This window comes from Orycteropus afer, unplaced genomic scaffold, assembly GCF_000298275.1.
Source record: "Orycteropus afer afer isolate SDZICR_OR568_19922 unplaced genomic scaffold, OryAfe1.0 scaffold00172, whole genome shotgun sequence".
Lineage (NCBI taxonomy): Eukaryota > Metazoa > Chordata > Mammalia > Tubulidentata > Orycteropodidae > Orycteropus > Orycteropus afer.
This window is the reverse complement of record NW_006921759.1, coordinates 6721313-6736939: the sequence shown is the minus strand read 5'-3', so window position 1 is coordinate 6736939 and position 15627 is coordinate 6721313.

Genomic DNA, 15627 nt, shown 5'->3' with positions numbered 1-15627 from the left:
ATCAAGTGTTCTGGAATTCCCATTCTTCTCAATGTTATCCACAATTTGTTATGATCCACACAATCAAATGCTTTTGCATAGTCAATAAAATTAGATTTACAGAAAATGGTGAAGATAGTATAGAAAGGGCCCACATAACCCACAACCTTTACATTATCATTAATATACATGAGCTCCTATAATAAATATGTTATATTTGTCAAAGGAGCTTTGGTATGGTAGTGCCTAAAGCACTTGACTGCTAACCACAAGGCTGGCAGTTCAAACCCACCAGCCACTCCTCAAAAGGAAGATCTACTTCCGTAGTGATACTGCCTCAGAAACCCAAAGAGGGGTCGCTATGAGTCGAGTCCAACTCGATGGCACATAACAACAGCAAAATATTTGTCAAAATTAAAGGAACTAAAATTGATACATTATTATTAACTAAAGTCTATACTTTTTTCAGATTTCTTTAGTTTTTTACCAAAAGTCCTTTTTCTCTTTTAGGGGTACATCTAGGATACCCCATTTCATTTACTAGCCATGTCTCCCTTAAAATCTTCTTACCTATCATGGTTTCTCAGATTTTTCTAGTTTTTTATATCTTTGACCATTTTGAAGTATACTAATGAAGAAATTTATAGGACATTCTTTAATTATGCTTCACCTATAATTGTGAGTCATCTTTTTTTTTTTTTTTTTTTACATCATTAGACTGGGGTCACAGGTTTTTCTGAGGAATATCACAGAAGTAAGATGTGCAAAAAGGGCAGGGAGGCCACATGTTCTGACCTCCTCTAACCCCACAAGAGGAAGACAGAGTCACTATCAATAACCCAAGGCCTATTCCTGTGAGCCCAGACCTGCTGTCTCCCTCCAGCCCTTCCTCCCAAAGCACCTACCACCCCTCTCTGGGTTCGATAATTCACTGTAGTGGCCACACAGAACTCACAGATTCTGGGGTTTCTTAGGGAAGCACCAGGCTACAATTCAAGCTCAGGAAAAATGCTCAGTCTCTCTCCCAGTCTGCCATCTCTCACAGTCTCTCTCCCAGCAGTAGGTGTCCCTCGGTGTCTCTCTCAGCAATGCGTGTCTCTTTCTCACAGTGCCTGTCTCTCAGGGGCGCATCCTTCCTCAGCCAGCAGTCAGAGAAAGAGAGAGACTTCTGCCTCTAGGAGGCCTCTTTTTGAGCCCGGCAGAGTGGCCAAACCAACGAATCATAACATCTGAATTCTAAATACCTGAGAGAGAGAGGGAACCTCCCAGAACATTTTTTAATGTCACACCCAACAGATATACCCAAGGTGGGCAACTTTAGCAATCAGGAGCTTCTCAGTTGCTCATGGCAAATTCCACCTTGGAGTTTACAAAGACTTATGGGTAGAAAAGTCACACTAAGTAATTTACTATACCACAGATGCCATTCTCATCACATTATATCAAGTGTACATGCTACCAGCATGTTAATCTGATAATCTGACAAACATGGTATTTACAGATTGCTCCATTGTAAAGTTTGTTTTTCCCCCCTTTCCATAATCTCATCTTTGAGATCAAGTTACTAAATGCAGCCACTCCTCAAGTGTTGGGGAATTAAACTCTTTCTCCTTGAAGAGTTCCCAGGTGTCTCAGTGGTTAAAGCACTCTGCTGCTAACCAAAGGTCAGTGGTTTGAACTCACCATCCAGTCCTCAGGAGAAAGCAGTCTGCTTCTGTAAGATTTACAGCTTTGGATACCCTGTGGGGCCATTCTATACTGTTATATAAGGTCACTAAGAATTGCAATTCACTCAACAGTAATAGGTTTGTTGTTTTTTTTTTTTTTTTTTTTTTTTTTGGGAAGAAGATGCTACATTTTTTTTTTTTTTTTTTTTTTTTTTTTTTTTTTTTTTGGAGTTTTTGTATATGAGAGATTTGTTTCTCCTGTCTAATTTATTTTAAAAATCACTTATTTATATCAGTATGGACTTTGAGATATTTATTTTATATTTTGGATTATAATTTAAAGCTACATTATTTATTTTGTTACTCAAATCACTCCACCTTTGGTCATTTGGAATTTTTTGAGGTTGGCCAAACCATTTCAAGAGATGAGCATGAACAAAGAAATCTTGTTCCTTTTCCCACTTCATATCTATACATTCAAAAACTCTGTATTTCCAGAATAATTCTAAGAAATATCCGAAAGAATTAAAATGCTACCCCAATTTTCCCTGGTCTTCTTGCTTTCAACCTCCACAAGATTTAAATGATTCTGGTACAAAAATTCCACAGTACAAACAATTTAAAATTGGGGGCTGTTATGGAGGCAAAGAATTGGGACCATTGTGAGAGACCAACAGGAGCTTTGCTTATGTCTTGGTTCCATAACTTATAGGATTTTTTAAAACTTGGGCAAGTAAGTTAGCATCCAAGAGCCAGTTTATTCATTTGTAAAATGCTACCTTCTACTTCAAAGGGCTGTTAAAATGAATAAAGCACACTAAGTTCCTAGTAGAGTGGCTTGGCATAGTAAGCTGTTAATAAGTAGCTTTAAAAATATTATTAGCTGATACATATAAAGAATTGAGTAGATGAAGCCTTAATAAAAATCTATATAAAGAAATGATTTGAGAAGAAAGTCTATTTAAGTTGTGCAAAATAAATAAATTAATATTTTTGAATATGGTTTCTTAAGAAAGATGACATGGTACTTTCTCTGTAATAAATCTCTTTTACTTTTAGGGTTCTTTTTCCTATTTTGTTGTTCATCACGTTCAGAGCTTGGTATGAACCAGTTGGCATAGTTTTCTTTATGAGTAGAGATTGGGTCTCCTCCTTAAGTGGTTCATCACCCTGAGCTACTAATGATTCAAATTGCATTCATATTCAAACAATAGTTAATGCTACAGTAAAAAATACTCTGCTGTTGGCACAGACAGCTGCTTTCACAGACTTCTATTCAAGTGAATAGTAAAAATAGCAAGAGATGGTATGTAGTCTTATTTGTAATGCATTTTGCAGTTAGCCTATGAAAAGTAATTTAATCAAGCCCATTCAAAGCTTGTGCAAAAATAAGGCCATTAGGAAAGCAAAGTAGAAACTAGGAAATGGTCTTTAGAATATGATAAGCTATATAAGATTGAGTGATCATGATAATCAGAACTGGCTTCTGTATCCATGAAACCAGAATGGGCTCAGTGTTAATTGGGAACTCAGCCCAAGAAGAATTAGGCAGGGAGCTTTAGGGAAAATTAATGCTTTCTGCTTCTGCTTTCTGTTTCATATTTAATTTGGTTTGGGAAGAAATCTCTATTTATGAGACAATTTTAAGTTTATCTGAAACAGGTAGATGATGGATATAAGTCTTTTGAGATGGAAATGCAAAGAAAGAGATAGAAAAAAGATGAGATGACATCTCTGATTCATGTCAGAAAGGCTGTTCATAAAATTTGACTCTCTGTGATATAAAAGGAATTTATGCTTTTGCTGAATGTTTGATTTGTTTCCCTTTGTTTCATAATACAGTTACGCTGTTCTGCAGTAAAGAATTGCAATGGTCTTTGATTTACTAGATAATGTTACCAATGAAAGTCTGCTGTGTGTATTCAGAAAATAAATTTAAGTATAAAGATGACTTATTTCATTTTGCTTTAAGTCTAATATTATTTTTAACACCATAAATACAATGACCACAGTTATGATCTGTAAAGTCAAATAAGAATAAATATTTATTGTTAAGAGGGAAGAATATCTAATTAATATATGCAATAAGAACAACAATATATTTGCCCAATGTAATACATAGAAGCTGTTTATATGCATAATTTACAACTAAGATGCTCTTTAAACAAATCACATGAAAATCAGAAAATATAATTTAGGAAAAAGACTATAAAAGTTAAGACACATAGAGACTATCACTAAGAAATTTACAGATGAACCTACTTCAATTTTTCAATAAATGTAAAAAGTAGCTTGACAGTGATTTTGCTTTTATTAATTTTTTTAAAATTTATTTTAAGCAAAAAGACTTAACGGTTATTGTAGAAATCGTAGACACTAAAGTCTAAAATATGACTCAGAGGTAATTTGATTAAAATCATTAGCAGAAATATCTCATTTCAACTATTAATGAAATTTATGATTAAATTGTAATTAGATAATACATAAAATAATTCCTTTTCAGCTTCTGGGGCTAGTGTTGCCATTTTTGAGTAAAAGAGATATCATTAATGGAATAATAAGAAACAAAAATTAAGTAAATATACAACTAATAAAATGAATAATTAAGTGATGTTAAGGTGATGCTTCTTATCTTTCCATAAGTTGTTTATATATTATTAAGTTCTAAAGAAAGCAATATGGCAAATTAAGAACATTACTATTAAATCTAAAATAAAAATTAATAATGGAAAAACAAAGCACATTTAGACCAAAATCCTAGGTTATAGCCAGATTACTTGCTTACCATCTATATTACTTTGAACAGACAAATTTAATGTCTGAGCCACATAAGATAAACCAAAACAAAAAACCAAATTCACTGCTATTGAGTCAATTCTGATGCATAGTGACCCTCCTTGGGTTTCCGAGGCAGTTCATCTTTATGGAAGTAGATAGCCTATTCGTCCTTCCATGGAGAGGTTGATGGGTTTGAACCACTAGCTTTCTAGTTAGCAGTCAGATGCCTTAAGTACTGTGAGACCAGAATTGTTTATCTGTAAGTAATATTTTTGTGCAGATTAGTTGAATCCAGTATAGTTTCTTGAATGAAAATATGTTGAAAATTGTAAAATGCTATGAAAAGAAAGGTATTGTTAATGTGTCTGTTAAAAGAATGTGCTCCTCCCAAGGTAACAAATCGTAACTGAACCTTGAACTTGAATATATTTCTAGACTATATAATTATTCACCAATCATCTGTCAACTTGTTGTACTCCGGTTTGCTTGTGTGTTGCTGTGATGCTGGAAGCCATGTATCACATTGGTATTTCAACTACCAGCATGGTCACCCATAGTGGACAGGTTTCCGCAGAGCTTCCAGATTAAGACAGACTGAGAAGGAGGACATGGCCAGGTCCACTTCTGAAAAGAACTGGCCTCTGAAAACCTTATGAATAGCAGGAAAGCATTGTCTGATACAGCACCAAAAGATGAGACCTCAGATATGAAGGAACTCAACATGTGACTAGGAAGAGCTACCTCTTCAAAGTACAATCAACCTTAATGACATGGATGGAATAATGCTTTCAGAACCTACGTTTGTTGATGTAGCATGACTCAAAATAAGAAGAAACAGCTGCAAACATCCATTAATAATTGGATTCTGAAATGTATGGAGTATAAATCTAGGAAAAATGAAACTTGTCAAAAATAAAATTGAATGCAAAAAGATCAATATCTTGAGCATTAGTGAGCTGAAATGGACTGGTATTGGCCATTTGGAATCAGATAATCATATGGACTACTATGTTAGGAATGACAAGTGAGAGAGGAGTGGCATCACGTAGGTTCAAAAAGAATATTTTAAGATCTATACTGAAGTACAGTGCTGTAAGTGATAAGGTAATATCCATATGTCTACAAATAAAACCAGTTAATACTGCTGTTATTCAAATATTGCACCAGTCACTAAAGCCAAAGATGAAGAAATTGATGATTTTAAACAACTTCTACAGTCTGAAATTGACCAAATATGCAATCAAGATGTATTGATGTTGTTAGGTGCCATCGAGTGGATTCCAAATAATAGCAACCCTATGCACAGCAGAATGAAACACCGCCCAATCCCATGCCAGCTCCATGATCCTTGCTATACTTGAGCTCATCGTTGCAGCCACCATGTCAATCCATCTTGTTGAAGGCCTTCCCCTCTTTCGCTGACCCTCCACCTTACCAAGAATGACATCCTTCTTCAGGGAATGGTCCCTTCTGACAGCATGACCAAAGTAGGTGAGATGAAGTCTGGTCATTCTTGCTTCCAAGAAGCATTTTGGCTGTGCTTCCTCCAGAAGAGATCTGTTAGTTCTTCTAGCAGTCCATGGCACCTTCAGTATTCTTCACCAGCACCACAACTCAAAAACATCAACTCTTCTTTGTCTTCCTTATTCATTGTCCAGCTCCCACATGCATATGAGGCAACTGAAAATATCATGGCTTGTGTCAGGTGCACCTTAGTCCTCAAGGAGATATCTTTGCTCCTCAGCACTTGAAAGAGGTCCTTTACAGCCAACCTGCCCAGTGCTATACATCATCTAATGTCTTGACTGCTGCTTCCATTGACATCAGCGATAGAACCAGCAATGTGAATTCCTCAACAACCTCAATCTTTTTTCCTTTTATTGTAATGCTGCTTATAGGTCCAATTGTGAGGATTTTTGTTTTCTTTATATTGAGATGTAATCCATACTGCAACTGTATTCTTCAATCTTCATCAGTAAGTGTCTCAAGTCATCCTCATTTTCAGCAAGCAAAGTTGTGTCATCAGTGTATTGCAGGTTGTTAATGATTCTTCCTCCAAGCTTGATGCCACATTCTTCTTCATATAGTCCAGTTTCTCAGATTATTTGCTCAGCATATAGATTGAATAAGTATGGTGAAAGGATACAACTCTGACACACTCCCTTCTTGATTTTAAACCATGCAGTGTTCCCTTGTTCTGTTTGAATGACAGCCTTCTGATCAATGTACAGGTTCCTCATGAATACAAACAAGTGTTTGGGAATTCCCATTCTTCTCAATGTTATTCACAGTTTGTTATGATCTGCACAATCAAATGCCTTTGCACAGTCAATAAAACATAAGTAAACATCTTTCTGGTATTCTTTACCTTGATCCAAGATCCATCTGACAGCAGCTATGAGATCCCTTGTTCCACATCCTCTTCTGAATCCTTGTAGCTCTGGAAGTTCTCTGTCACTATACTGCTGCAACCGTTTTTGAATTATCTTCAGTAAGATCCTATTTGCATGGAATATTAATGATATTGTTCAATAATTTCCACATTCTGTGAGATTACCTTTCTTTGGAATGGGTACAAATGTAGATCTCTTGCAGTCAGTTGGCCAGGTAGCTGTCTTCCAAATCTCTTGGCATAACCAAGTGGGTGCTTCCAGTTGGGCATCCATTTGTTGAAACATATCCATGAGTATCCCATCAATTCCTGGAGCCTTGTTCTTTGCCAATTCCTTCATTGCAGCTTCAGCTTCTTCCTTTATTGCCATTGGGTCTTGATCATATGCCACCTCCTGAAATGGAGGAAGATCTACCAGTGTTATTTTATGGTACAGTGACTCTGCATATTCTTTCCATCTTCTTTTGATGTTTCCTGCATCATTCAATATTTTGCCCATAGAATCTTTCAGTGTTGGAACATGAGGCTTAAATTTCTTCCTCAGTTCTTTCAGCTTGAGAAATGCTGAGCATGTTCTTCCCTTTTGGTTTTCTAACTCCAAGTGTTTTTATATTTCATTATAGTAATTGGCTTTGTCTGGTCGAGCTGCTTTTTGAAATCTTCTGTTCAACTATTTTATCTTGTCATTTCTTCCATTTGCTTTAGCTACTCTCCTTACAAAGGCAAGTTTCAGAGTCTCTTCTGTCATCCATTTTGGTCTTCTCTTCTTTTCTCATCTTTTACTGACCTCTTGCTTTCTTCATGTATGATGTTCTTAATGTCATCCTACAATTCTTCTGGGTTTTGGTCAATGGTGTTCAATGCATCAAATCTATTATTTAGATGGTCTCTAAATTCAGGAGGGATATATTCAAGATCATATTTTGGCTCTTGTGGACTTGTTGTCATTGTCTTCAACTTCAAGTTGAACTTGCATATGAGCAGTTGATGGTCTGTTCCACAATCAGCTCCTGGCCTCTTTTTGGCTGAAAATATTGAGCTTTTCTATTGCCTGTTTCCACAGATGTAGTCATCCTGATTCCTGTGTGTTCCATCTGGTGAAGTCCATGTGTACAGCCACCATTTGTGTTGTTGAAAAAAGATATTTGCAATGAATAATCACTGGTCTTGCAAAATTGTACCGTGCAAGTTCTAGAATTATTTCTGTCACCAAGGCCAAATTTACCAACTACCAGTGATTCTTTTTTTCCAACTTTTGCATTCCAGTCACCAGTGATAATTAACACATCCTGATTGCATGTTTGGTCAATTTCTGACTGCAGAAATTGATAAATTGTTCAATTTCATCATCTTTGGCTTTGGTGGTCAGTGCATAAATTTGAATAATAGTCATATTAATTGGTCTTCCTTGTAGGCATATGGATATTATCCTATCACTGACAGCATTGTACTTCAAGACAGATGTTGAAACATCCTTTGTTATGATGAGTGCCACACCATTCCTCTTCAAATTGTCATTCCTGACAAGTAGATTATATGGTTGTCTGATTCAAAATGGCCTAAACCAGTCCATTTCAGCTCACTAATGCCTAGAATATCAATCTTTATGCATTCCATTTCATTTTTGCCAACTTCCAATTTTTCTAGATTCTTACTTCGTACGTTCCACGTTCTGATTATTAATGGATGTTTGCAGCTGTTTCTCCTCAATTTAAGTCATGCCACTTCAGCAAATGGAGGGCTTAAAAACTTTATCCATGTCAGGAAGGGTGGTTTTACTCTGATGGTGCAGCTCTTTCCCAGTTGTATTTTGAGAGCCTTCTAATGTAAGTAGCTCATCCTCTTGCTCCATATTGGTTGATGTTTCTGGTCTATTCATAAAATTGTGCAGTAATGTATCAGATAGTGTTTCTCTGCTATTCATAAGGTTTTCCCTGGCCAATTCTTTGAGACATGGATGACCTCTAGGTCATCCCGCTAGGTTTGAAACACTGGTAGTAGCACAGTCTCAAGCCTCACAGCAACACATCACCACAGCAGGACAAACTGACAGATACGTTTGTCTCCCTAACTTTTCAAAACCTTTCCAGAACCCCTCACCTGGGGGTTCCACTGACTTCTTGCTCTGTCCTGGTCCCCTGGGCCTTTTTCTCTCCTTTCCCCTGCTTTCCTGCCTTGCCACTTGTGGAGCATAGCCTGGGTTCCCTCCCCTCACAGGAATCTCTGCCACTGCCTCCTGTATTGATGTATTGACAATTACTTGCTATTGGAATGCAAAAGTGAGAAATAAAGAAGCAGCATCGGTAACTGGAAAACTTAGCCTTGGGGATAGAAACAATGCCAGAGATCATATGATAGAATTTTCCAAATACTTTTCTTTAACAACATAAATGCCGACTATACATATGGACTGCTAAAAGAACTAATAAATCTATCCTGGAAGAAGTGCAGCTGGAATGTTCCTTGGAAGTGAAAATGACCAGACTTTGTCTCACCTACTTTGGTCATGTTATAGGAAGGGACCATTCCCTGGAGAAGACATCAACCTTGGTAAAGTGGAGGGTCAATGGTAAAGGGCAAAGTCCTCAACAAGATGCATTGACACAGTAGCTACAGTGATAGGCTCAGGTATAGCAAGCATTGTGGGGCTGGCACAGGACCAGGCAGTGTTTCATTCTGCTGTACATAGGGTCACTATGAGTCAGAGACAATTCAATGCACCTAACAACAGCAGTATACATACGCATCATGGCAGGTGGAATACACAGTAATCAAATTGACTGCATCTGTGGAAAGAGACAATGAAGAAATGCAGTATCATCAGTCAGAACAAAGCCAGGGGCCAACTGCAGAAGAGGCCATCAATTGCTGATATGCAAGTTCAAGTTGAAGCTGAAGAAAATTAAAACAAACCCATGAGAGCCAAAATATTACCTTGATTATATCCCATCTGAATTTAGAGACCATCTGAAGAACATATTTGATGCATTGTACATCAGTGACCAAAGATCAGATAAGTTGTAGGAGAGCATTAAGGATTCATACATGAAGAAAGCAAACAGGTCGATAAAAAGACAGGAAAGACAGAGAACACTAAAATCCATGTCAAAAAGAGACTTTGAAACTTGCTCTTGAATGCAGAGTGGCTGAAGTGAATGGAAGAAATAATGAAATAAAAGAGCTGAAAAGAAGATTGCAAAGGGCAACTCCAAAGGACAAAGTAAAATATTATAATGAAATGTACAAAGAACTGGAGATGGAGAAGCAAAGGAGAAAAGCATATTTGGCATTTCTCAAGCTGAAAGAAGTGAAGAAAAAAAAATCAAGCCTCAAGTTGTGGTATTGAAGGATTCAAAGGCTAAATATTGGGTGATGCAAGAAGCATTAAAGAAGATGGAAAGAATACACTGAGTCACTGTACCAAAAAGAATCATTTGACTTTCAGCCAATGATACCTCTTGTTATTTTTGAAATCCAATGATTTCAAGAGGTGACATATGATCAAGAACCAATAGTATGGAAGGAAGAAGTCCAACTGCTCTGGACAAATTGGCAAAAGACAAGGATCCAGGAATTGATGGAATACCCACTGAGTAATTTCACAAATGGATGCAGTGCTGGAGGTGTTCACTCATTTAGGCCAAGAATTTTGCAAGATAGCTATCTGCCCAGCTGACTGGAAGAGATCCATTTTTGAGCTCATTCCAAAGAAAGGTGATCCAACAGAATGTGGAAATTATTGAGCAATGTCATTAATATCACATGTAAGCAAAATTTTGCTGAAGATAATTCAAAAATGGATACAGCAGTACATTGACAGGCAACTGTCAGAAATTCAATCTGGATTCAGGAAAGGGCATGGGTCAAGGGATATCATTGCTGATGTCAGATAGATCTTGGCTGAAAGCAAAGAATACCAGAAAGATGTGTACTTGTGTTTTATTGACTATGAAAAGGCAGAATTTTTTAAGAGAATATTTAGAATGATGAAAAGATAAAAAGGCCAACTAAAGTAGACATTGAGTTATTTCCAGTTCCTGTCTATTATAAATAACACTTTGGTGAACAGTCTTTTCTGTTGTATGGACTTGTTCATACATTTCTATAGGACATATAACTAGCAGTAGAATTGGTGGCCTATAGGTTGCTTGTAGCTTCACATTTAGTAGAAAATATTGAGTTCTTTATTGTAGTTATAACATTTTATATGCCTATCAAAAATTAAGCCAAAAGTTGTCAGTTTCCATTTTAGCAATTCTGATGAGTTTGTGCAAGTATTTCATCATTATTTTAGTTTATTTTCCTCATCTCTAATGCACTTGAGCATTTTTTTCATATATTTATTGATCACTTGGATTTTCTCTTGTAAAGCTGTGTTTAAGTGATTGCTCATTTTTTTTATTGTATTTTTTTCCTTCTTGATTTGTAAGAGTTCTTTATGTAATTAGTATTTGAGCCTTCTGACATTTACAAGGATTTCCAAATTTCTGTCACTAAATAATGTGCCCTTTCAAACTTTCAGTGGTGTAATGTTGGACAGAAGCTCACAATATACATGAAATCCTAATTATCAATTTTCTCCCTTGTGGTTAGTGCCATGTGAAGAAATATTTCTCTATACTAAGGACATGGGATATTCCTCTGTGTCATCTTATTTTGCCTTTCTTATTTAAAGCTATTATCCTCACAGAATGCATTTTTTTCTTTATCATGATTTTGGTGAAGGTTTACAATGCACATTAATTTTCCATATATCACTCCATACACATTTTGCTTCATGACATTGATTGCAATCCTCATAATGTCACAGCTCTCTTCCCACTTTCTCCCTGTGGTTTCCTTTTCCCTATGTCCTTCTTTCTTATGCATTCCTGCCCTCTGAGCTATCTCCCTGTGTCAATACTGCCCTTCTGATCTCCCATGATTGATTGCTCTAAGGAGCATACCTACCTGGTATATAAACCAAAAAACTCACTGCCATTGAGTCGGATCCAATTAATAGCAACTCCTCTTGGGTTTCTGAGGCCATATCTCTACGGAAGCCCAATCTTCCTTCCAAGGAGTGGCTGGTGGGTCTGAACTGCAAGCCTTCTGGTTAGCAGTCAAATCCCTTAGACACTACTCCACCAGAACTCTCAAAGGGTGACTAGGGGCAGGGATTGTCTTGAGGGTTTCACTGGTCTCTATCAAACCAGTAAGCCTGGTCTATTTTATGATTTTGAGTTTTAATATACATATTTCTCCTATTCTATCCCAAATCTTCTGCACTGAACCCTTTCCAAGTGATTGACAATGGTAGCCGGACACCATCTGGTTCTTCTGGTTTCATGGTGATGTAGAATGAGGTTCACATGGTAGACCAGTCCTTTGGACTAATTGTTTCCATGCATACTTTGTTTTATTCATTCTTCTTTGCTCTGAATGAGGAGAGACCAATTGTTGCATCTAGATGGCCACTTGCAAGCTTTTAAGACTTCATTCACTACTCACCAAAGTAGGATATTAAACTGTTTTTATGTAGTATGTTTTGCCAATTGAGCTTGATGTTCCCCATGACCATGGTCCTGAGCCCTCAGGTCTAACAATTCACTCCCATAGGATGGTTGAATGTGGCTAAGAAGTTATCCTACCTTTGCCTGTTAGTTGTATTTATATGGACATTCTTATAGCACATACAAATATGTATGTAGAAATATCTTCTGCTGTACTTATATACAGTCCTGGATATATTCCCTTTTGCCTAGACATACCTGATCATTCAGCCTGTATACCTGTGTATCCATAGATTAATATTTCTTACTACTGACAGCAGTATTGTATATGTAAAAGTATTTATTTTTATTGTCTGTACCTCTTGTGCACCTCTCTGTGTCTTCCTTTTCCTTAGTGTTATTGTGTTGGTCACTTGCTTTTGGTATATTGCCTTTCCCTTCACCCAAATCAATATTTGTCTCTAACCTATTTAGCAATTTTCCCTCTCCTTCCCTCTCTGCCCATCCCGGGAAATTAACAAAGAAAATCTCCTTCGGTATATAAGCCTTTTCCTTCAATTTTACAAGTGTACTAATACAATATTTGTTCTTCTGTGATTGATGTATTTTACTCAGCATAATGTCCTCCAAGTTCATCCACATTACACAGTGTTTTGCAGATTCTACGTTATTCTTTAGTGTTGCATACTATTTCATTGTTTGTATGTACCGTTGTTTAGTTATCCATTCCTCTGTTGATGGGCACTTTGGTTGTTTCCACCTCTTTGCCATTGTGAATAGTGCTGCATTGAATATGGGTGTGAATATATCTATTCATGTTCTCTCACTTCTTTAGGATATGTACCTAGTAATGGGGTGCTGCAGTGCCTAAGGCATTTGACTGCTAAGTAGAAGGTTGGCGGTTCAAACTCACCAGCCACTTCACTGCAGGAAGACTGGGAAATCTGCTTCCATAACGATTTACCACCTTGGAAATTCAATGGGGATTGCTATGAGTCAGAATCAACTAAATGGCTATAGGTTTGGTTTTTTTTTTTTTTTTTGTAGTTTTGAATGGGATTTCTGGATCAAATGGTATTTATATATTCAATCTTTAAAGAAGCATTATACCATTTTCCACAGTGATTGTAACATTTTGCAGTCCTGCCAGCAGTATGTGAGAGTCTCAATCTTTCCACATTCTTGCCAGCATTTATTATTTTCTGTCTTGTTAAAGTTTACTTTCAGTACCGTGGTGCTTTTAATTTGCATCTCTCTAGTGGTTAATGATCACAAACATTTCTTCATGTGTTTGTTGTCTGCCTGAATATCTTCTTTAGTGAAAAATCTGTTCATGTCTTCTGCTAATTTTTAACTTGTATTGCTTGTCTTTTTGATGTTGAGGTGTTGGAGATTTCTGTAAATTTTAGAGATGAATGTCTTGTCAGATATGTCATTGCCAAATATTTTGTGCCAGTCTATAGTTCTTTTTTCATTGTTTTGGAGAAGTCTTTTCATGCATATAAGAATTTAATTTTCAGAAGACCCCAATCATCTGGTTTATCTTATGCTGTTTATGCATCTTCAATTTTGCTTGATTGTCTATTTATGCCATAAATTAGGGTCCCTCAGTTTGCCTGGGAGCTCTGGTGGCATAGTGCCAAAGGTGTTTATCTGCTAACCAGAAGGCTGGTGGTTCAAACCCACCAGCCACTCCTCAGAAGGAAGTTTGGACAATCTCCTTTCATAGTGATACTGCCTCAGAAATCCAAGGAGGGGTCTCTATGAGTTGGATCCAACTTGACAGCAATGAGTTTTAGTTTAGTTTAAGTTTGCCCTTATTTTTTCTTTGATGAACTTTATAGTTTTAAGTTTCATGTTTAACTCTTTGATGCATATAGTTAGTTTTTGTGTATGGTGTGAGGTGTGGGTCATATTTCTGCAAATGAATATCCAGATTTGCCAGCACCATTTCTAAAAGAGACTCTCTCTTCCTCATTTCATCGATTTCAGCCCTTTGTCAAAGATCAGCTGACTATAGGTGGATGGACCCATTTCTCGGTTCTCAATTCTGTTGCACTGATCTATATGTTTGTCTTTGTACCAATACCAGCCTATTTTGAGTACTACAGCTCTGTAGTAGGTTTTGAGATCAGGGAGTTTGAGACTTCCTACATTGTTCTTCCTCAGTTGTTGTTGTTGTTAGGTGCCATCTAGTCACTTCCAACTAATAGTGACCTTATTATGCACAGCAGAACAAAACAATGCCCAATCCTGTGCCAGCTCCATGGTCCTTGCTATACTTGAGCCCATCATTGCAGCCACCATGTCAATCCATCTCATTGAAGACCTTCCTCTCTTTCATTGACCCTCCACCTTACCAAGCATGACATCCTTCTCCAGGGAGTGGTCCCTTCTGACAACACGACCAAAGTCAGTGAGACGAAGTTTGATCATTCTCACTTCCAAGGAGCATTTTGGCTGCACTTCCTCCAGGACAGATCTGTTAGTTCTTTTAGCAGTCCATGGTACTTTCAGCATTCTTCGCCAGCACCACAACTCAAAAGCATCAACTCTTCTTCCTTCTTTCTTATTCATTGTCCAGCTCTCACATTCATATGAGGTGATTGAAAATATCATGGCTTGTGTTGGGCGCACATTAGTCCTCAAGGAGAGAGCTTTGCTTCTCAGCACTTGAAAGAGGTCCTTTGCAGCTGACTTGCTCAGTGCTATACATCGTCTAATGTCCTGACTGCTGCTTCCCTTGGCATTGATTATCGAACCAAGCAATGTCAAATCTTTGACAACCTCAATCTTTTCTCCATTTATCATGATGCTGCTTATTGGTCCAGTTGTGAGGATTTTTGTTTTCTTTATGTTGAGATATAATTCATACTGCAGACTGTATTCTTCAATTTTTATCAGTAAGTGCCTCAAGCCATCCTTACTTTCAGCAAGCAAAGTTGTGTTGTCGGTGTATTGCAGGTTGTTAATGATTCTTCCTCCAATCTGATGCCACGTTCTTCTTCATGTAGTTCAGCTTCTCAGATAACTTGCTCAGCATATAGATTGAATAAGTATGGGGAAAGGATACAACCCTGACACTCTCACTTCTTGATTTAAACCATACAGTATTCCCTTGTTCTGTTCAAACAACAACCTCCTGGTCAATGTACAGGTTCCTCACTTGATCAAGTGTTCTGGAATTCCCATTCTTCTCAATGTTATCCACAATTTGTTATAATCCGCACAATCAAATGCCTTTGCATAGTCAATAAAACACAAGTAAACATCTTTCTGGTATTGTTTGCCTTGAGCCAAGATCCATCTGACAGCAGCT